This window comes from Myotis brandtii, unplaced genomic scaffold (genome assembly GCF_000412655.1).
Source record: "Myotis brandtii unplaced genomic scaffold, ASM41265v1 scaffold397, whole genome shotgun sequence".
In the NCBI taxonomy this organism is placed as follows: Eukaryota; Metazoa; Chordata; class Mammalia; order Chiroptera; family Vespertilionidae; genus Myotis; species Myotis brandtii.
The window spans coordinates 617,636-640,020 of NW_005365229.1; positions in this window are offsets into that span (position 1 = coordinate 617,636).

Below are 22,385 nucleotides of genomic sequence, written 5' to 3' on the forward strand. Positions count from 1 at the left end.
GCCCACTGTCTCCCTAGCATTTGGGTTCCTGTCTCCTGGTTGCTTCTGTGGTCTCTTTGTTGCCTGATTTTCTCTATTCCAGTGCCCAGTCTGGCAGAACCATCCCTCATCTCAGTCCCTTGAAGCAGGCTCTGGACTCTCCCAGAGGGAGGGTGGGGATTGGGACCCACTTATTTAGAAGATCAGATACCTGCAGACTCTTTTTTGCTGGAGGAGAGAGGTGCTTCTGAACCCTCTTCTCCAAGGCCGGAGCTCAAAGAGAAGCTTAATTTCCAGGCCGCTTTCTGAAGACACTATTTCCCCACCTTCTCTCCGCAATGTCCCTGCCGCAGACATCCCTGCAATATCACCATGACCTATATTTGTGGCAATCTTCCCCCTCCACCCCTCCCAGGAGAGGGCTGCAGAGCTAGGAGACTCCCCCATACAGATGGCTTTGCGGGGCGCCCTCCCCTTCCAAAAAGCAAATAAAAAATACCAGTGCCTTGTTTGATGCCACTCGAACTCCAAAGCAATATTCATTCCGCTTACAACCCTCTCCCCTCCCCCCCACAGCGAGTTATTTGCTGGATCCCAAATGGTCCGCGGTTGATGGATGGCGGGTGATTTCTACATCAGCACACCTTGGAGCCCCAGAGCTAACCCTCTGACAGCGTTAGCATAAAAGATTTACATTTATGTTACGAGGGCCACACAAGAATAATAATTTTAAGATACATTGCCTTGGCTGCTGGTGCACCCTGGGAAATCTAGCCTCGGCAGGAGCTCAGCCGCACTGTAATTACAAAATGGCAGTGCAGGAGAGGTTTTCTGGAGACAAGCAGCGAGAGACCACAGCCATCTGCATGCCTTGGCGGAGTGAAATTATAGTAATATATGAAGACATTACCTGAAAAACCCGGCACCATTTAAATGATTTACTCTTCAGCCCCAGCAAGCTTTAATTTAAGGATAAAGTCATTCAGAAAGCTAATCTGATAGGGGAGGCATTATTTCACACGGTTAAGTTAATTTACAGTAGTTGATTGTTGTGGTTGCTTTTGGTATTATTATCTTCCTACAAACAGCTGATCTGCCAGACAGAAGCAATATACTGCTTAACACAGTGTCTTAATTCAGCAGGCGAGCTATCTGTGATAAAGGTTTTGTTTATAAGCAATAATAGGAAAGTCATTTTGAGGCCATGCTGATAACAGTGATAGGAAATATACATTTTTCCCCCCAAGGGGGAACGGCACAATTAAATAAATAAATGAAGGAGCAAGCCCGGCACTCGTGGGTCTGCGTGTCTTGAATCGCGGTCCTGCGTGGTCATTTCCCAGTGGCGTGGCCCTGCTTCCCTCCCTCGTGAGTTCTCTGCCCGGGGTCCTCGGCACATTGACTCCAAGTCATCCTCCTGCCTGGCAGTGAATTCCTCCCTGTTGCCAAATGGACTTCTCTGCCAAGCCTTTGAGCAAATCATGCCTTGGGAGCCAGTGAATTCAGCTGCCCAGTCAGCTACCTGCTTTCTAAGGAAAACGGGAGCTTTGCTATTTGTCTTTCATGAGTTTTTGCATCTTTGAGAGACCTGGACTGTGTTCACTTATGGATGTAGAGCTAGAAACATCTCAGGAATTGGGAGCTAACAGATGAGGTGGTGGGTGAAATGGAGATTTCGAAAGGGTTGGGTAAAAGCCAACCTTGGCAAAACAAGGAAGGGGTGGTCGTGTTGTATGCTGACCCAGGATGCTGAGACGATTCAAGAGCCTTATTAGCCCAAGCAGGAACATTTGCCTAATGGATTTGCCTTCTCGGTTTACAGATGTTTTCTTTAAAGACGAACACTCTCTTGTGACCTCAGGAGTTCATCTCAATAGGAGAGGAATAACTTTTTTTATTTATTTTTATTTTTATTTTTTTATTTTTTTATTATTAAGAATAACTTTTGAGGAAGTGCCACCAAAGGGATCAGGGAATTACTTGCCAATGGTGTAGGGCAGTGATGGCGAACCTATGACACGCGTGTCAGAGGTGATACACGAACTCATTTTTTTGGTTGATTTTTCTTTGTTAAATGGCATTTAAATATATAAAATAAATATCAAAAATATAAATCTTTGTTTCACTATGGCTGCAAATATCAAAAAATTTCTATATGTGACACAGCACCAGAGTTAAGTTAGGGTTTTTCAAAATGCTGACACGCCGAGCTCAAAAGGTTCGCCATCACTGGTGTACAGCCTACACTGGGAATGAATTCGTAGGATAAGCATCCATCAGAAGGGACGAGGAAAGTGATAGATTCATAAAGCTGACAGGGGCTCAGTCCCGCCCACTCACGGGGAGCCACCACTTCCTGCATTCTTATTGTGGACCAGGAGCTGTGCTGGATGGATATTATTTCATGTCATGTCCACTTTATAGAGGAATAATCCAGATTCAGGGCCACACATAATGTTAATCAAAACAGCAGAATGAGTCGCTTCAGGTGTACAGCAGGTCCTGGAATAATGTCACTCGTTTCAATATTGTTTCATTATAACATTGATGAGATGGTGTAGGAAGTGAACGCTTGTTTATACCAGTTAGTCTATGGTAACATTGGTTTTAAAGGTGGCTTCAGGGATCCCCACCACCTGGTAAGCACACCTGTGTGTAACCCTCTCCCCTTGCTTCTACTGAGTAGCCAATGGAAAAAGTAATGGCTGTCATTTCTGCAGTTAGGTTACAAAGATTGATTTCCTTCTTGCTCCTATTCTGCCTACCTTCTCGGCTTGCAGCCTTCAGTGAAGTGGCTGCCATGTTAGAGAAGCTCATCTGGCAGGGAACTGAGGGTGGTCTCTGGCTAACAGCCAGCGAGGAACTCAGTTCTGCCAACAACCACATGAGTGGGCTTGGAGACAGATCTTTCTCCAGTCGAGCCTTCAGATGACTGCAGACCTAAAGAACACACACCTTGATTGCAGCCTTCAAGAGACTCTGAATGCCGAAACCGGTTTGGCTCAGTGGATGGAGCGTTGGCCTGCGGACTGAAGGGTCCCAGGTTCGATTCCGGTCAAGGGCATGTACCTGGGTTGCGGGCACATCCCCAGTGGGGTATGTGCAGGAGGCAGCTGATCGATGTTTCTCTCTCATCGATGTATCTAACTCTCTATCTCTCTCCCTTCCTCTCTGTAAAAAATCAATAAAATATATTAAAAAAAAAGAGACCCTGAAGCAGAAAGCCATACCTGGATTTCTCGCCCACAGAAACAACATTAATAAATGTTGTTTAAAGTCACTCAGTTTAGGAGTCACTTATTAGTCAGGCATAGACAATGAAAACAATGTGCATTTTCAAGTAGGTGGTATAGCATGGTACAAGGAATTCAACAGACCTGGCTAAAAATCCTAATCTTAACACCTTGAGCAAATTGGTTCACCTCTTTTGGTCTCATCTATAAAATAGGGATGGTGAAATCTACTTTGCAAGGTTGCTGTAAGAATGGGATTATTGTCTTAATCTGTTTCCTCTATCTTGCCTGCCTTATGTAGAGTAACTTCTCAATAAATGATCAGTTGTTGTTATGATTTTATATATAACTGTGACCATAAATTAAAGCTCATTCCCATCCTTTATTATAGTCAAACTCATCTATTAATTGCTCATACTCCTAGGACTTTTTTCCTGTAATTAGGGACTTTTCTTCTGTCTGGGATTTCCTCTCCACCTTTTAGAAGTCTACCCATCCTTCAAAATTTGGTTGAAATCCTGCATCTTCTGAGAAGTCCTCTCCTACTACTTCTACATTTTGTGAATTTTCCCTTCTTTGTCATCTTCAACTGTTGGACCAGGTTTTGGTCCTCATATTCTGCATAAGGAACCTGTGTGTGTGTGTGTGTGTGTGTGTGTGTAAGGGGGCAGGGGATGTGCTGCTTCAGAGACTTGAACTCATTCAAAAAGTAGTTGTTTAATATTACAAACCATACTGAGCATGCACTTTGAAGTCAGATGGGTCCAGAAGTGATCTCAGCTCTGAACCCTGCTTACTAAGTAAGCTTCATAGAGATGTTTAATTTTTCTAAGTTTGGCAAATGTGGGCATGGTAAGATCACGTTGAAAACCTTTCCATGACTTCTCATGGCTCTTAGATAAAGTCCACAATCTCTCCTATGACTTAGAGGACTTTGCATGATCCAGCCCCTCCAGTCTTATCTTGGATCAGTCTCCCTTCCACACACAGCACCCGCTGGCTTTTCAATGCCCTGAGCTTGCCTAGCTTCTTCCTGTCCAACCTCAGGGATGTTACATGTGCTGTTCTCTCTGCTAGGTACACTCTTCAACCTCTTATTTATCAGGCTACTTCCCCTCAGTATTGAGGTCATAGATTAAATGTTGCTTCTTCATGGAATCCTTTCATGGCTCCCCTAGACTTGCCTGGGTCTCCATGGACAAGTATAGAATAACACCCTATACTTTCCCTACTTAGCTCTTATCACAATTGTAGTGAATTTCAGTTGGCCCTTTGAATCCCTGGGTTCTGCATCCACAGATTCAACCAATCTTAGATGGAAAATTTTTAAAAAAGTTACACTGGCTGGTGTTGCTCAGTGGTTGGCATCCTCCCATGCACGAAGAGGTCACTGGTTCAATTCCCCATTAAGGCACTTGCCTAGGTTGTGGGCTCAGTCTCTAGTAGGTGATGTGCAGGAGGCAGCCTCTTGATGTTTCTTTCTCATCCACATTTCTATCTCTCTCTTCTCCCACCTCTCCCTTCCTCTCTTTCTAAAAATTAATAAAAGCATATTTTAAAAATTTACATTGTTGTTGACATGTACTATGTAGTTAGGCCTAAGCTGGTTACATCTGTACTGAATATGTACAGGCATTTTTGTCTTGTCATTATTTTCTAAACAATATAGTATAACAACTATTTACATAGCATTTACACTGTATTAGATATTATAAGTAATCTAGAGATGATTTAAAATATACAGAAGGATGGCCACAGGTTATATGCAAATATTATGCCATTTTATATAAGGGACTTGAGCATCTGTAGATTTTTTAAAAAATAATTATTGTTGAAAGTATTACATATGTCCCCCTCTTCCCCCCCATTGACCCCCTCTAAAAAAAACCGCCCCAGGCCTTCAGCACCCTATTGTCTGTGTGCATGGGTTATGCATATGAGCATCTGTAGATTTTGATATCTCTGGAGGAATTCCTGGAACCATGGGTACCGAGGGACAACTGTAATTAAAATTGGTTAGATAATTAATTATTAACTGGTGTGATTATTTGGTTTGTTTTATCTCCGTCACAGGTTAAATCAGGTTTTTCTTTTTCTTTTTTAAAAGCTTGGCTTGCTCACCCATGTATGTAGTCCCAGCACCAAGCACATTTCTTAGTATTATATATATACTAAATAAAGATTTCTTGAATGAATGATTGAGTACATAAATAAATGGGTTTCTTTAGCTGTGAGAAAGGCTCACTGGGAGGAACTAGTGAATAAATGTTTGCTAATGTAGGAGCGATGCCAATGAAGCTTTCCCCTTCTGCCTTCTGCAGCCTCACAAGCAGGATGGGCTCTTCAAGGTCCCCAATGGGTCTGCTTGATGGTGTGTTAGAGAGCGATGTTGTCTTTTCTGAATATTTTACATGGGAGTCAGAGGGGCTATTGACATGGTATATATTATAGCACACAGTTTATTCCCCATTGGCTATTTCCTTTTGTCCCCAACTCCCTCCTCAGTGAGGTCACTGAGAGATATCCTCTTCACTCTTCCCTATGGAGTGAGCAGGTCTGCAGGCTGGTGTCCACCTGCTCCTGGAACGTTGTTAACTCTTCCCTCCACCACCAAACACAGTCTCTTCTTTCTTCCTTATCAGGCCTGGTGCCAGGACATAGACACTTGCATCTAAACTGTAGCAGGCTTATCAAACAATGTCAATGAAGGTGACTCTCTCAGATGACTGTCCACTCTGAGACAATGTCTTCATATAATTGCCCCCATCACTGCTGGCTCACATTAAGTATGCATAGACATCCATCCTCTTATCCTCCATATGAAGGTTTGCACTAGAAAGAAAAAAAGTAAGAAACAAATGTTAGAAAGGGATCCCTTCCTCCTGGGAGGAAGAAGGAAAGTGCTTGCTTTGCATAGAGCAGTTGTCACTCCTCCTGTATGGTTTCTATTAGTGGGGACTACTGACTTTGAAATAAAATTTGGTTTCATTGCAAACACCTCTTTTCAGACTTGGGGTGTAAGCGGGGGATGGATCTGGAGAATAAAGGCCAATGGGTGGCCCACACTTGAGGGCAGAGACCCTGCCACATAAATTCTGAGCCTGGGTGGTCCCCTGGTTGTACACCCTTCATCCAAATGCATCCTGCAGCCCAATTACCCAAGAAAGGGAAGCAAGGGTCTGACACAGCTTTGAGAGGTGAGGATGACCAAGCTCTTCCTGGAAAATTTCTGTTCCCCTAGGGCAGGGACACCGGTGCCTGACTCAGCACAACATCCTTCCCCAACTTGTTCTTCGACCAGCCAGGTATCACTCAGCACATACTATGTGCCTGGAAACGTGCATTGTAAATCGTCCATCTTTATGCTAAACTGTAATCTGGGTGAGAAGGTTCTCTGTCATACACACCATTGTTTCTCCAGGGCCCAGCATCATTCTTGGCGTATGGTGTCCAGTCACTTCTCTCCACGCCCAGACACTTTCCTACAGTGACAGCTCAGATATTTGGCTCTCCCCGGCTCCCCCTTTTGCCTCCCACTGCTCCACGATAATCCTCCAAAAGTACTTCAAGCCACATCCACTGACATCCTGTCAGTCTTTTCAGTGTGAGGGGCTGTGATTGTCCCATCAGATGAGTTCTATTAAATATGGAATCCCCGCACATTCAGGAGCACCAACCTGTGTCCCACAAACCATGTCCATTTGACAGGAGTGAAGTGGATTAATTAACGTGGTGGGTCTATCTTCCAGCCAGCTGTCTTGTGCTGCAATGGAGACCAAGGAAAATCCATTAGATTATACTGAGAGATAGCGGAAAGGAAGTTTAGATTAAGTTTATCTCTGGAGGCAATTTTATTAGATAGATTAAGGTTCTGCTCCTCTCTCCAAAGACCATGGTAATAACCAGTGTCGTGACTTTCAAATCCTTTGGATTGCAGAGGGTAATCAAACATGGTTGTCTTTTTATCCCACTCGTTTACTTCTTAGTATTCTACAATCCTGCCTCGTTCATCTGTCAAAGGGATAGCATTAAGGGGATCAATGTTGACAAGTGATAGTACAAATTATGTAATGCTGATGACATTTCACTGTTTCCTTTTGATCTGCGATTCCCACTCCCGCTCACTCCTTATTCTACAAAAAGCATTGAAAGAGAACGGCAGCTGTGGAAGCTCTTTGCTGGCGTCCCTGAGCCCCAGGCGCAAAACAGGGTGAATGTGAAGTGTACAGAAGGCGTCTGAATGAGGCATGGGGCCTGGAAAGATGGCCTGATGACAGAAGAGGAAATTAGGTCATTTTCCTACAATGGGTCTTTGGCAGCTGCCACTTGGGACTGCATTGCAGCTCTGGTTGCGTTGTAGTCCCACGAAATATTCAATGTGTCAGGCCCGCGATGGCCATGGCTTTCTGTTCCAGGCGTATACCTTTGACTTCTTCTCCATGGGGAATTCCATCCTTTTTTTGGGTAATTGGTGAAGGATTATTTAAATGGAAGAACCGAGTTAGTGTAGTAAGAGGAGGCGAAGACTAGGATGGCAGGTACAGGCACAAGAAGGGCTGTCTTTCTTGGGGAAGGGAAGGGAAGTTTTGGACTAGGTAGCCAGGGACCAAATAAGAGGAAACGGGCTCGAAATATAGCAGAAGAGACTTTTGGGGGAAGGAGTACATCTTCCTTTCTCATGTTTCCATTTGTGTGGCAGGATCTCTGTTGGTATAACACTCTGGCACTTTCTTCTCACTCTCTCACTCTACCCCTTAACACAGCGGTTCTCAACCTGTGGGTTGCGACCCTTTCACAGGGGTCACCTAAGACCATCGGAAAACATATATATAATTACATATTGTTTTTTTGTGTGATTAATCACTATACTTTAATTATGTTCAGTTTGTAACAATGAAATTGGGGGTCACCACAACATGAGGAACTGTATTAAAGGGTCGCGGCATTAGGAATGTTGAGAACCACTGCCGTAACAGGTCCGAAGGAAGGATGGCTGTTCACAAACATGGGCTCCAAACTGAGACAGATATGCTTCTTTCTAATTGTGATCGTAGATAGTTGCTCAACCTCTCTGATTCATAGTTTTCTCACTTGCAAAATAACCACAATAGCACCAATCTGGAAGGAATAAAGAAGGAATAGTCCCGAGCTGTTCACCTTACTAGGTACTTATTAGCTAGGAGAGTTCACAGACCTTTATGAGAACCTCTTTTGTGGAGATAGATTTGGTATGGGTTTTACCTGTTTCCCATGATCTCATGCATGTCATGTGACCAATAAAACCTTTTATCATTTTTTTTTCCAGCCAAATGGGATTTGCCTTCACTCCTAAAGTCCCAGAGTAATGGGTGAGTGCGATGAGGTTTGATAGCTTTAGCTTGGCATATTGCCTAACTGTTCCAGTAGATTCACTTATTCTGCAAACATGTATTAATCATATACTATGTATTAGCTGCCTTTCTAGGCATTTACTGATGGCAAACAACACATATGAAGTCTTGTTTTGTCAGCAGTTTGTCAGTTCATTGATGGAGAGAGCCCTGCTTCACTCACACTGGTATTTTCATGACCTGTCATGGTATCTACAACACGATGGTACTAAAATAATGTTTTCTGAATAAATGAGATGAATGCATACAGGCCACTCAGATTCTTCCTAACCACTAACAGAGAGTTGATGAGAGGCTGAGTCATTACTGGGAGAGTTTCTCAAAACATGAGCAAACCCTATCACTCAAGACCCACAGTGAAGGCTAGGAGGAAGAGTAGAATTCCAGACCCCATTTCACCATGAAGTATTCTTTAGTATGTGAAATAAAAACAAATTTTATTCATCTATTTTTGCCTACAGCTTGGAAAAGCCCTTATGTCAAAAATACCCGCCTCTAAATTATGCGTTGACTTCCCATTATGAATTTTATTAACCACTCTTTCATTAGCAATCTTATTACAGTTGATCTGCACATGAATAGAAACAATTTACAAATGATCAGGGTTGGGTTAGAGAAACCATAAACTCAATGCAAATTGTTACAAATTATTTACTGGCTTTGCACACATCTGCATATAGATGGAGGAAGTCAATCAGAAAGGTACCTTCAGGTATTCTTCCCAAGATATGATTGCGAAGATAGTTGCAGACTGGTACGTGTGGTGCGGAATAGAAATGAAAATAAATAGATTCATTTGTCAAATACATTTACCTATGGATCTCCTCATTTAATCAGAACTTTGGAGCACTGGGTACCTGGGAAAATTGAAAAGGGGAAGGAAGGGGGGGTTGATGAAATTGGGCTTGCTGTAAATGTAAGGTCAAAAATCAGAGAGATATAAAGGGATTTTGGACAAACAGAAAGGGAAAACTGAGCCAGCACATTAGAAGCTGGCAGAATATTTCTCAAGTTTCATGTCATTAATCTTCCAGGATTTCTGTGAAATAGGAAGGATCATTACTACTGTTTTTCAGTTGGGGGAACCAAAAGTTTGTGACTCTGCCAAGGTCACACAGCTTCAGGACATGGATCTGCAATCTCCACCTCCTAAGATCCACCCATGGCAGCATTGTCTATGCCCTTGGAGCTGCTTTTTCAGGGAGTTGGGGGTCCTTGGGGTAGCTTTGAAGTCCTAACTTTCTGCCAGCACCACAAGACTTTAATTAATCTATCTTGTCCCTTCACTTCTCATTTATGAGAAAGATGGTATGAAGAGATGGCATGATTTAATACAAAGAACCCTGCTGGGGTCAGGCATAGGGAGGGGTGAGCTCTTCTATCCAACTTGCTGTCTGACCTTGGACAGTTCTTTTATCTTTTACTAGAGGCCTGGTACATGCGATTCTTGCACTGGGGGGAGGGGTTCCTCAGCCCTGCTTGTGCCCTCTCGCAGTCCGGGAGCCCTTGAGGGATGTCCAACTGATGGCTTAGGCCCGCTCCCCATGGCTCCTGTGGGGAGTGGGCCTAAGTCAGAAGTCGGACATCCTTAGCGCTGCTGTGGAGGTGGGAGAGGCTCCCGCCACCATCGCTGCACTCACCAGCCGTGAGCCCAGCTCAGGGCTTCTAGGGGGCAGCTCCTGCATTGAGCATCTGCCCCCTGGTGGTCAGTGCATATCATAGCACTGGTTGTTCTGCTGTTCGGTCAATTTGCATATTAGCCTTTTATTATATAGGATAGGACTTGGTTTACTCCTGGGGATAGGATTAGGTTTCTCTAAATTCTCTGCAAATTTACTGAAGTTAAGCTCAGAGCCAAAAGACTCGAATATTAATATGTATTCTCTACAGACCTATACCATTCCTTGGCAAGGGAGAAGTTGGGCAAAGTTGGAGTTCTCATCCTTTGTCCCCACCTTTTGTTAATGCATTACTTATTTCCCCTCTCTTATATTTCATTTTTCTCCTTTAGTCAAAACTTATTCTTAGATTATTTTTTATTCCTAGTAATACAACTCTTCTCCCATAGAGTTCAGAGTCTTCAGCTATATGGTGAAACCCTTAATGGTGACATTTTAGATATTTCCATTAAATGGGAAAAGTTTTTGAGAACTTGGGGACTTCTCAGAGCCCTGAAAATTCAGCTCCAAATGTAGTTATTTATTCCTTTCGATTCCATGGTTAGCCTTATGAAGCTGGGGTGTGGGTCTGGAGAGGGGATGGTACCATTTCATCTCTTTCATGGAAGAAATTTTATCGGCCCTCCTTGTTGCCATTTTGCAATGTCAATGGTGAGCGTAAGAAATACTAAATTTGGAGACATTTTCCCCCTTCTACTGACTTACCAGCTGGGGGACCATACCACTTCATATGAAAAATGAGCATAATCATATTAATGGCAACAAGAGTTACAATAATTAGATGCTAACCATGGGCCAGCCATGAGCTCATAGCTCTATGTGCTTTATTTTATTGAATGCTCACAATAACTCTATGATCTAGGATTATATTATTGCCCCAGTTTACAGACAAGGAAATAGAGATTTGATTGGGCAGGGGATAATTTATTTAATTGCGTACACAGATAAGAATTGGAAGAGATGGGATTCTAGCTCAGTTCTGTCTGATCTGAAGTCTACATCTTTAACCAATATTAATCTTAGGAGTCTGCAATACATGGGACTAGAGAAGACAAACTTTATAGACTTTTTCATCTCAAAGATATAACTGATAAATTCCTAGAGTTGGACAATTCATTTGAGAGCATCTAGTCCAACACCCTATGTTATAGTAAATAAACTGGGGCAATAAGATTGGAATTTTTTACAAACACATATGAGGATTAGGGCATTGGAAATGACATTGGGAACAGCAAGGAAATGGGCAGACAAAAATCTTGACTCTTTGCCTCTTATCCAGACCCTCCATGCATAGTCAGGAATGTTGCACACTGCACAACTCAAATGGGGATCATTTGCATGAACCGTGTGATATAAGATTGTCCCTCTCATTTTTCAGTTCCCCTACACTGTCATATATGACTAGGGCATTTTCTGCTCTCCCTACAATTTCATTCAAAGCTAGAGGAAGGTTAGCATTCCTCTGTATTTTCTTTTTCCTAGAAGAGAAGCTGAGAGCTTACAGAGACTTGGGTTGCTGGCATCACTGACTTCAGAGTTTGCCAGCTAATCAATCAGGACCTGCATTGTGAATGCTTGGCATGGATTTTCTTTTCTCTTCTCATTGTGTGTGTGTGTGTGTGTGTGTGTGTGTGTGTGTGTGTGTGTGCATGTGTATAGAACTTTGGTTCCTTTCCAGCAAAGGACTCAGGAGCTGGCTGTAATTAAATGGCAACGATATATTGCATTCAGCCCTGCTCTGCACACATGTCTTCTCCCTTGCTCCATTTACAAATGCCCCACTAGCTCTGTGCTCTGCATTCATTAAACATCTCTGCGCCTGGAATGCTTCACAGCCTGCTGATGTGGTCTCCCCAACACTGCCACCCAGAGTCTGGGGCCCATAAGGGAATTCCATGAGGCCATTAGTAATCTTTTAGGCTGCTCTGAGGTTATGCAGAATGAACTGAGCAAAGTCAATAGGACCTCTGCAGGGATGTCTGGTAGAGACACCAGTGGCTAAGACTTTGTTCCTCTCCGAGTGCCCAGCCAAGTCCTCAGAAGTTGAATTAGGATAAAATTGGAAGGTAAACTAATTATAGTGAAGCCACTGGTGCTTTTGTGGTTCAGCTTATGTCAGCATTTCCAGGCTAAACTGAGTTCTTTGGGGATTTGAAAATCTGCTTTAAATGTCTTTTTTAACCATTATTACTATTTCCCCTGGTTCCAAATCTAGTTCTTATATTTAGACAAATGGACTTTATCGCCACTCTTTATGTGTGGCTCAGGTACCAATTTCTCTCATAAAAAACAAACAAATGCACATGGATGCTGTATTCATTCAAGATGCTGTATTCATTCAAGATGCTTTCAATTGTAGTAACAGAAACTCAAATCAAACTGGCCAAAAGAAATCCATAGATTGTGTAAGTGAGAAGCCCAAGGATGAATGTGGTTTCAGAGAGTCTGTTCCTGGGACTCAAATGTGTTGTGAGGCCTTTGCCTCTCTGGTTCTGCATTTCTCAGTTAGACATCTTTCTTCACAAGGGAAATCACTCCATGGTAGGAGAGATGGCTGCCAGTAGCCATGCAGAGGAAAGTGCCCTTCTCTCAACATTTGGGGGAGGTCACATGCCCAACCCTGAACTAATCTCAATAGCTTGGGAGGAATTAGGGACTGGTCAGCGTGTCATGTACCTGGGGAATGTGATTGACAGCCTAGTCATTTGCCCATCCCTGAGCCAATCGCAATGGTTGTGAGAAGCATTAGGGCTTGGCAGTCAGTGTCATTTATCCAGGGAATATGACTGACAGCCCCGCTGGACCACAAGAAGTAGAGAATTTAGGGCTCTGTTGCTTCCTGGTGTATAACTGTCCAGTACCTTTAACTTCTCTGCTTTTTAGTTTCTCCAGCTGTGGAAGAGGTGGCATACCATTCATTTTACTAGTACAGAGACTATTAAGGATGAAATGAAATAATGGTACACATAATCACCACTTATAGGGTAGCTACTGGTGGTAGTCATTAGACACCTAATAAGTACTTTCTTATCAAGCTAGTCATCCCCAGAACACACAGCATGGGATGTGAATAGATAGGCCCAGTGTTCCTAGGTGTGTGCCAAGGAAGTAAGTTTCCTCATTAGAGGGCTATTCAGTCTCTAACTTGAATATTCCAAACCAATTGCCAAACCAATTTTGACCTGCATACCTTTTGGTCATGGATCCTCTTAGGAAAACAGTGCTCCACACCGTGCAGTTTTAGAACTGTGCCTTCTATATTCTAAAGCAGTGATGGCAGACCTATGACACGCGTGTCAGAGGTGACACGCGAACTCATTTTTTTGGTTGATTTTTTCTTTGTTAAATGGCATTCAAATATATAAAATAAATATCAAAAATATAAGTCTTTGTTTTACTATGGTTGCAAATATCAAAAAATGTCTATATGTGACACGGCACCGGAGTTAAGTTAGGGTTTTTCAAAATGCTGACACGCCGAGCTCAAAAGGTTCGCCATCACTGTTCTAAAGTCTGAATTCTAACTAAAGGCAGATAATGAAGCTTTGTACCTGGCTTGCCTTGTTTTGGCTCCTCCTATGTGTACTGAATTCCTCTTTGATAAAGGAATTTTACTATGAAATGATATGAAACTCAGAACCAAAACCAGTGAATGTATTTTTGTGGGTTGTGGTTGAGGTCATAAAACAGTGTTCTCATCAGGACAAACTACTCTCAGGTTTCAGTATCCAGGAACTGTATACCTCACCCAAGAATCTAAGTTTTAGTTTTCTGGAGATTGTTTCCCTCCTTGCTTTGGCTGCCAGGAAACTCAAATTCAAATGTAAGTCTTACTTCTATTAGGTTCTGTCATTCATTTTGTGTATAGCTCTGTCCCTTACTGTATCTTTCTTTCCTACTCCTTATAATAAGTTTACTCTGTTTTTTTTAATTACATATTTATCTTGTTTTATTTCTGTAAATGACTCAGATCTTCATGCGGTTGAGATGGAGCTAAGTAAATAACTAACTGAGTGAATAAATAAAATGCAGGTGGAATCTCAGGGGCCTTTTTCTGCAAAGATAATGTTGGCTGTACTAATGCCCTTTCTCCTTCACTGCTAATGTCTTGGCTCTGCTTGGAGCCACTTGTTCAATTACAGTGCCAAGCTTCTGTTTTACAAGGCTTCCTTTGAGCACATCTAATCAGGAACAGCTCTTCACTGCAGTCTCTTTGTTCACTGATTGGAACCCTGAATGCCTTGCTTTGCCTAATAAATAACCCAGGGGCTCAAACGTGGCCTTAGGCTTGTTTAGAAAATGGACCTGGCGAAGCTCTGAAGCACATTCAAAACCAAGGCCATTGGAAGGTCAAGCATCTCTCAGGCACTTCAGGAAGGTTTTATACTGCTCCGCTTCCTCCCACATTTATTGGACAATTTTTTTGTTGTTGTTGAGCCTTCTGTGCTTGCTCCTATCTTGGCACAAACACCACTGGAAAAAACCCCTAGTATAGGGATTACTGGGTGACTCATTCTTTCTTTCTTTTTAAAAATATATTTTATTGATTTCAGAGAGGAGGGGAGAGGGAGAGAGAGATATAAACATCAATGATGAGAATCATGGATTGGCTGCCTCCTGCACGTCCCCTACTGGAGATCAAGCCCACAACCTGGGCATGTGCCCTGACCTGGAATCGAACCATGACCTCCTGGTTCATAGGTCGATGTTCAACCACGGATCAATGCCAGCCCCCCAGTGACTCATTATTTCTACTTTTGGGTGTGGACTCAGGAGTTGATGCCAGCTATGTGCAGGGGTGGGTTAAGTCTAAGTAACTGTCTACGAAGTCTTGATTATTTTCATCCCCTTTAACACTAGATGACAACTATAAAAGAGATCTGGAGGACAAATGATATCCAACAGAAAGAGGCCATGATTGGAAGCTGGGCCCATGCTGGCTCCAGACCTGGGTTCAAATCCCAGCTTCCTTGTTATGAGTTGTGTGATCTTGAATAAATTACTTTAAGTCTCCAAGTTTCAACTTCTACATCTATATGGTACCACCTATACCATGTTAGGAAATGAACTCAGATTGTGCTTTTTCTGTTCCCGCCCCCACCTACCTAGTTAACCTGTTTCTCTCTCTCTCTCTCTCTCTCTCTCTCTCTCTCTCTCTTAATTCTCACCCAAGGAATTTTTCCTCCACTGAGTTTTAGACAGAGTGAAAAGGAAGTGGAGAGAGAGAGAGAGAGAGAGAGAGAGAGAAAGAGAGAGAGAGAGAAACATGGATCTGAGAGGCACATCAATTGGTTGCCTCCTGTACATGTTCCAACTGAGGCTGGGGATTGAGCCTGCAACTGAGGTTATGCCCTTTTAGTCTGGTGGCCGATGCTCTACCCACTGAGCAAAACTGGCTAGGGCATCCCTTCTCTCTCTTGAACTCTTGGTTTAGCATATGCTACCTTGTGGAAAGGCTTTCCTGATCTTTCTGACTGAGGCATATCCCCTTATGATAAATTCCCATCTTACTGAGTATCCTTCCTCCTAATTCCTGTCACAGTTGCAGTCTGACATGTGGTCATATAATTGTCTAATGTCTATCTCTCCCATCAGACTGTAGGTCCATAAGGGCAGGCCCTGAGGTTGTTTCTGTTCACCATTGTATCCCCAGTGCTTGCCTCTGGGGTGGGCACATAAGAAGGGCTCAATAAAGAGTGAACAGTGAACGAATGAGTGAAAATGTTACGTTGGTGGTGTCAATCAAATCTGCAAAAGAAAGAGAGGAGGGTGCTAATTTGGGTATCTACCTATTGCTAAATTCATCACAACCCAATGAGGCAGGGATTGTGTTGTATTCATCTTAGTTCCCAGAACCGTGCTGAACACCAGTGTAAGGCCCAATGAATGTTGTCTGAATTCAAACATTAAATAAATGAGCAAACACATCTCCATTACACCCATGGAGCTGGAAAGTCACCTACAAAAGAACTTCAGCATTGCTGGGATGGAGGTGTGAGTCCTCCTGACGCTCTATTTCTTGGAGGTAACAGGCTAAAAATGGACAGCTTCTAATTGCAAATGCCGCCACCCCACCTCTTGCCTAACCCCAGCTCATGTGAGACGGTGTGCCCTTTATTTATTATACATGTCTGCATATTGAGATAATTGGGTTGTATAATGTGGCACACGGACTAATCTGAGAATGATTTCTGCTGAATAGAAATTACTTATTTTGATTCCTCAGGGGTTTGTTTTGTCAAAACTCATGTAGTATTTAGCAAAGTAATCATTGTTCAATTGCTGAGCACAGGAAGTGTAAAATTAACCTAATAAGAATGAAAAGAATGAAGAGAATGAGCGCCGCTGACCTCGTCAACGTGATTAGTGATGTTGTTTCATCTCATTCTCCAAGGCCTAACCACACAGGCTGCCCATGAAGATCACCATGCACCTCTTTATCTCACCAGCCCTAATTAGATATGCAATTTGTCATATGGTTGTTCAACCAGAATAGAAAAAAAAATAAAAAGGAGGAAGATATTACTGAAATTCTTAAGAAAACTTCTCAATCACAAATCAATACACAAACTGGAAGGGGAGTTTTGAAAGCAAAGAGACTGGGTTTTCCAAATATAGATACATGCTGTATGACCTTGAATTAGTCCCTTAACCTCCCTGAACCCAATTTCCTCATTTATCAGAAGGGGTTAGTGATAATACGTACCTCATGTTAGCACCTTAGAGTCAGGAACCTGTTTTGTTCATCTGCCTCATTCTAGAATGTTGTTGACCATGTGGCCCCTTTTTGCTTTATAGTAAAACACATCCTTGTGAAAATCTTGAGGCACCATATAAAAAAAATCCATGGAGGAAAGAGGATGAAGTTTTTCTTTGACATCTTCACATGGAAGTAAAAATAGAATCACAGTTAATAAAAATGCTTCCTATGAACTCTCATTTTATACATGTGATGTCATTTTGAGATGGCTCAAGGTCACAGATGGACAAAACATAGGATACAAACGCAGGTCTCAGAGCTTCTATTTCTGTCTATTTCCCTGTCTGGCACTGATAACGTGGGGCCCTTGTGATGATCCAGATAAAGCGATTCCTACACTATGTTTAAGGAATTGAGGTCAAGGTGAGGCACCATGACAGAATCACCTACCTACATGATGGGCGTAGGAATAGTTAAGAGGACAAACTCTGCAGTTGCAAAGCTTGCATTTGAATCTTGCCTCTGACCCTCATTAGATGAGTGATCTAGGCAAGAACTTAACCTGACTGTGAACTTTTTGCCTCTGTTTCCATTGAGACGTGGGCTCTCTGTTCCCTTCCCTTGGATCTTGGTAGATTCAAGTAGGAGAGCACAGCAGAGGTAACATCACATGACCTTCAAGGTGAGGTCATCAAAGACCAAGTAGCTGCTGATGATCTGCTCAGAAGTCGCCAGATGGTGCTTGGATCACATGGAGAAGCCACATGTTGTTCCTGCAGTTGACAACCCCAGCTGAGCTGAGCCTTCAACTCACCCAGCCCAAGTGAGTGAAGAGACTGGAAGTTGTCTCCAGATATCAGCCATCCGAGGCCCCTGCAGCTGATCAAGTGTTCCCAGCTGAGTCCCCCAAGGTGATGGAGCAGAGACAAACCATCCCAGCTGTGCTCCGTCCAATTTCCTACCCATTAAATCCATGAAGGTTGAAAAACAATTGCAGTATCACTCTCTAAGTTTGAGGATTGTTCGTTAGGCAGCAATCGTAACTAGAACTTTTCTAAGCCTCAATACTTCATCTACATAATAGAGATAATAGTGATGCCTTTCTCCTAGGATAGTCAAGAATTAAAAGTTAAAGGCAAAGAGCTTCACATTATATCTTACACATAGTAAGTGCTCTTGGAGGTAAATGTTAATGGCCATGTTACTATTCATATCATCATTATCATCATCTGTCCTGGGGGGAGATCATTTTCAGGCCGTTGAGGATGGGCGTTCTGAGACCCGAATGCCACAAGGCTGATTGGTGTATTGTAACTGAATTGGGGCAAAGAAGCAATATCAAAATGCCAGCGTCAGAGGCCTTTGTTGTCTTGCACTCACTCCTGGGAAATAATGTGGCCTCCACAAACGCCCAAGGCAAGCAAAACCGGGGTATGTGCTTTGATTTCAAAAGTTTTCTGAGGAGGCAACCTGATTGCTTTACAAACCACGCAATCCTGAAAGATCGCTGATGTGGCACTGAGTGGAGGAATTTTGTGTCTCTAAGTTTTACACCCCAAATGCCATGCTAATGAAGTTGGTCTGTTTATTTCCGGCAGTGGGAAGCTCACTTGGGGATGTTCATCGCACCACATCTTCCCCCTCTCTCCCTCCACAGACCTCCTCGGCCTCCTGGCGGACTCTCCTGATGCTTCTCAGCCTCGGCAGTGAGATGTGAGGTGCTTTGCCCATTCAGACCAGCTGTCAGCTGGAATATCCAGCAGGGCTGTGAGGTCTCATTATAGAGCCCAGAACCGTCCAAGTTTGTACCAGGCTGTGTTTCTTGGCATCTCTTTGCAGTAGAGGTTTTGGCCACCTCTGCAACTCACAGTCCTTCACTACGTGATGTTACCTTCTTCTTCCTTAGCACATGGATGCTTGACTATTGCCAGACTGGGGCTGGACCAATATTTGTCCCTAGACTGAATGCAGGCTTGAGAATGAACCAGCTGAGCCCTGGGCACCTTCCCTTGTTATCGGCTTTCAACCCATGATCCATAACAATTTTGTAGGCACTTGTGCTCTGAGAACTTGTGGTTATCATTCACCATTTCCTTCCTGCAGTGACAGCATCTAAGATGTGATAAATGTTGGTCAGAAAAATATCACTCATCTTTTTTATCTGTTACCAGGGTACCATGGCATCTTTCTTATGAGATAGGGCCAAAGAGCTTCAAGGTGTTTTTTCAAGCCAACATTTCTTAAAGGCTTACTGTCAGACACTGTTCTCAGCATGTTCCATGGGTTGTCTCATTGAAACCTTGCAATGATTCATTCTTTCTGTGCCCATTTTAAAGATGAGAAAGCTGAGGCTTAGAGAGAAAAAGTAACTTGAAAAAACATTTCCTAAATGCTTACTGTCAGACACTGTTCTCAGCACGTTCATGGGTTGTCTCATTGAAACCTTGCAATGATTCATTGTTTCTGTGCCCATTTTAAAGATGTGAAAGCTGAGGCTTAGAGAGAAAAAGTAACTTGAAAAGCTAGGAGTCTGTGGAGTTAGGAACTGTGTACAGGTATCCTAGATGCGGGGACTGAAATTGTTTCCTATTATGCATACTGCCCCCTAATTTGAGACACTTAAACCTGCTTCTATCCCAGTCCCCATGTGGGTGGCTTCTGGTTGGATAAGAGGTATTATTCATCTCTGCAATCTTTGAGCTTAATTTGGGACCAGGCCCACAGAAGGCATTGGCCAAATATCTGTTGAATGAATAGGTGACCATGGAGTGTCAACACAGTGATGGGACTGAGAGAAGGACTCCTAGTTGAAGACCTGAGTGATTCTTAGGGCCCAGGGCTTTTGAAGAGTCACCTTAATTGTGGTCCAACCCTAGTGGTACTGGACTAAGAAAATGAAAGGTGAGGGACCAGGGAATTACTGAAAGGTATAGGAACCTCTCGTGGAGGCCCAGAGAACCACATCTGAACAAGAGTCAGGAACCAGGAACTGGAAAGCCAGCCAAGCTTTCTGGTCTCTCAGTTCTGAGTTTCTTTGTATATCTGATCAATCTTCCTCCCTCTGCAAGAGAGACTTTCTTTTCTGCAAAATTATTTTTTTTGCTTCTTTGCCCACTTCACAGGCAAAGGATGACGTCCAGAGTTTTCCTGTCTTACTTCAAGTCCCGTCCAAATTCCCAAGAGAGAAAATCCAATTTCCCCAGATGGTTGAGAGACATTGTACATGGAAAGTTGCCTCAGGGGAGAGAGGTATGATGTCCAGTATAAACATGGCTGCCTGAAACCCTGCTCCCCAAGTTGAGGGGATAATTGGGGGGGGGGGTGGTTAGCGAAGGGGAAAAGACACATCTAAATAGGAGTACCCAAGGTTGTCGCACCAACTTCAAAATAGATCTGATTTAGGATATCTGAGTTAGAGAGCAAGCAGGTGGTTTGCTCCCATCAGCCTCTCTTTGCAATAGAAATGTGCCAATGCACCATAAGAAAGGTGGAACCCAAGAGAGGGAACCCTTCAGAATGCGCCAAGATCAGTGGAGAAAGTGGAAGGTTTGGGGGCCATCTTCAAATTAGTTTCTCACCATAAGGATACCCGGTGATGTGTAAACAGTTTCCAGCCGCTACCCTTAGGGCAGCCTCTGGGAGATAGAGTCTCTGATGGCAGGGACTGTGAGCTCAGTCTACCCGGGCATCTTAGACACAGGGATTTATCCATGAGGTCCTCCTGCATTTCAGGCTCTAAAGACAGGCATGTTTTAACTCAATCTTCATAAAAGGTCCTTATGAGTCCTAGTTAGTATTCTCTTCCCACTTCATTGATGAGAAATTGGAAGCTCAGAGAAGTTAAACAATTTGGCCAAGATCACAGTTAGTATATCACAGGGTTTCAATTTAGGTTTATCTGAATGCATATCCTGGCCTCTTTGCACTACTCCGTAAAATCTTTCTGATCCAGAATATGTATCTTGCAGGGAGAAAAGAAAGGAAAGTAATTTATCTTCCATGAGAGTTGCTGGGGGAAGTGAGGGGCCTCCAGGTACCCGAGCACCAAGCATATGGGAGGAAGTGTTGCTAGGGGTCTGGACTAATTAAGCTTAGGTCTAATCAGTGACACTTTGGTGCCTTGGCTCCGGGAGTGAAAAGCCATGCATAGCTAAGGATGCAGGGTAAACAGAATGGATGCCAGGGCTGGCTCGGCTGTCAGCAGGAAACCTAAAAATGCGAATTTAATTCCGATGAAGGCAAAACACCCAGAGGACAGAGAGAGCTCATTTGCAAATGATCAGTGCTATATCAGAGGGAGGAAGGGTGGTGGGAGAGGGCGCCAGGGACCAGATGGAAACCAGTGTGCTACTATTCAACATCTAGATTCCAGGGAGAGCTGAGCCTCAGCAGATGTGATGAGAATTCACACCAGGAGCCCGTGTCTTTGAAAGCATTCTCAAGGTGCCGGCTCTGTCATTCCTCTATGAGATTCCTGTTCCCAGAGCTTCCCCCACTTCTTTATATCATCCTAAGAGACACAAGAGTGGATTAGCTCTGGGCCAGTTCCTTGAGAAGAACCCAATTCTTTATTGGCTTCAGAATGACTCTTTTAGAAGTTATTATCAAACCAATTCATCATCCCAGGAATCATCTTTACACAATTATTCTGGTTGGTTGAATAATCATTGCTAAAGTTACACGGGGCAGGAATGATGAGGGAAGTTATATTTGATTGGTCGCCTGTGAAACTGGCTGTTTGCATAAGTTCAGGGTTTGGTGAGCTGGAGATCCAGTTGCTTGAATAAAGCAGAGTATGTGGCTTTTGAGAGTCAATCTCCATGTGTGAAAAATCATAAGTCACCCTTTGCTCAAATCATAACAGTTATCCTGCCTGGCCGGCTCAGTGATTGAGCATTGACCTATGAACCAGGAGATCACGATTTGACTTCCGGTTAGGGCACATGCCTGGGTTGCGGGCTCAATCCCCAGTGTGGGGCTTGCAGGAGGCAGCTGATCAATGATTCTCTCATCGATGTTTCCATCTCTCTCCCCTTCTCCCTTCCTCTCTTCAATCAAGAAAAAATATATAAAAAATAAAAAAGTCATCATTAGCTCAAAGGGTGGTTGCAAGGGTTATATGAAATAATGGATGTCATCACCCAGCCCAATAAATGGTTCATAATGGTTCTCAATCTACTGGGCTTCTCTTGAGATGCATTTATTTTATTAAGCATTTATACAATGTTTCCTAGGTGTTAAACACATTACAGATATTAACCCACACAATACACCAACCCTTGGAAGTAGGCACTGTGATTGCCTTTGTTTTTACAAAAGGAGAAACAGAGGAACAACAATGTTACTAAGCAATTTATGCACAGGAAGTAGCAGAACTGAGATATGAATGTGGACTCTCTGGTTC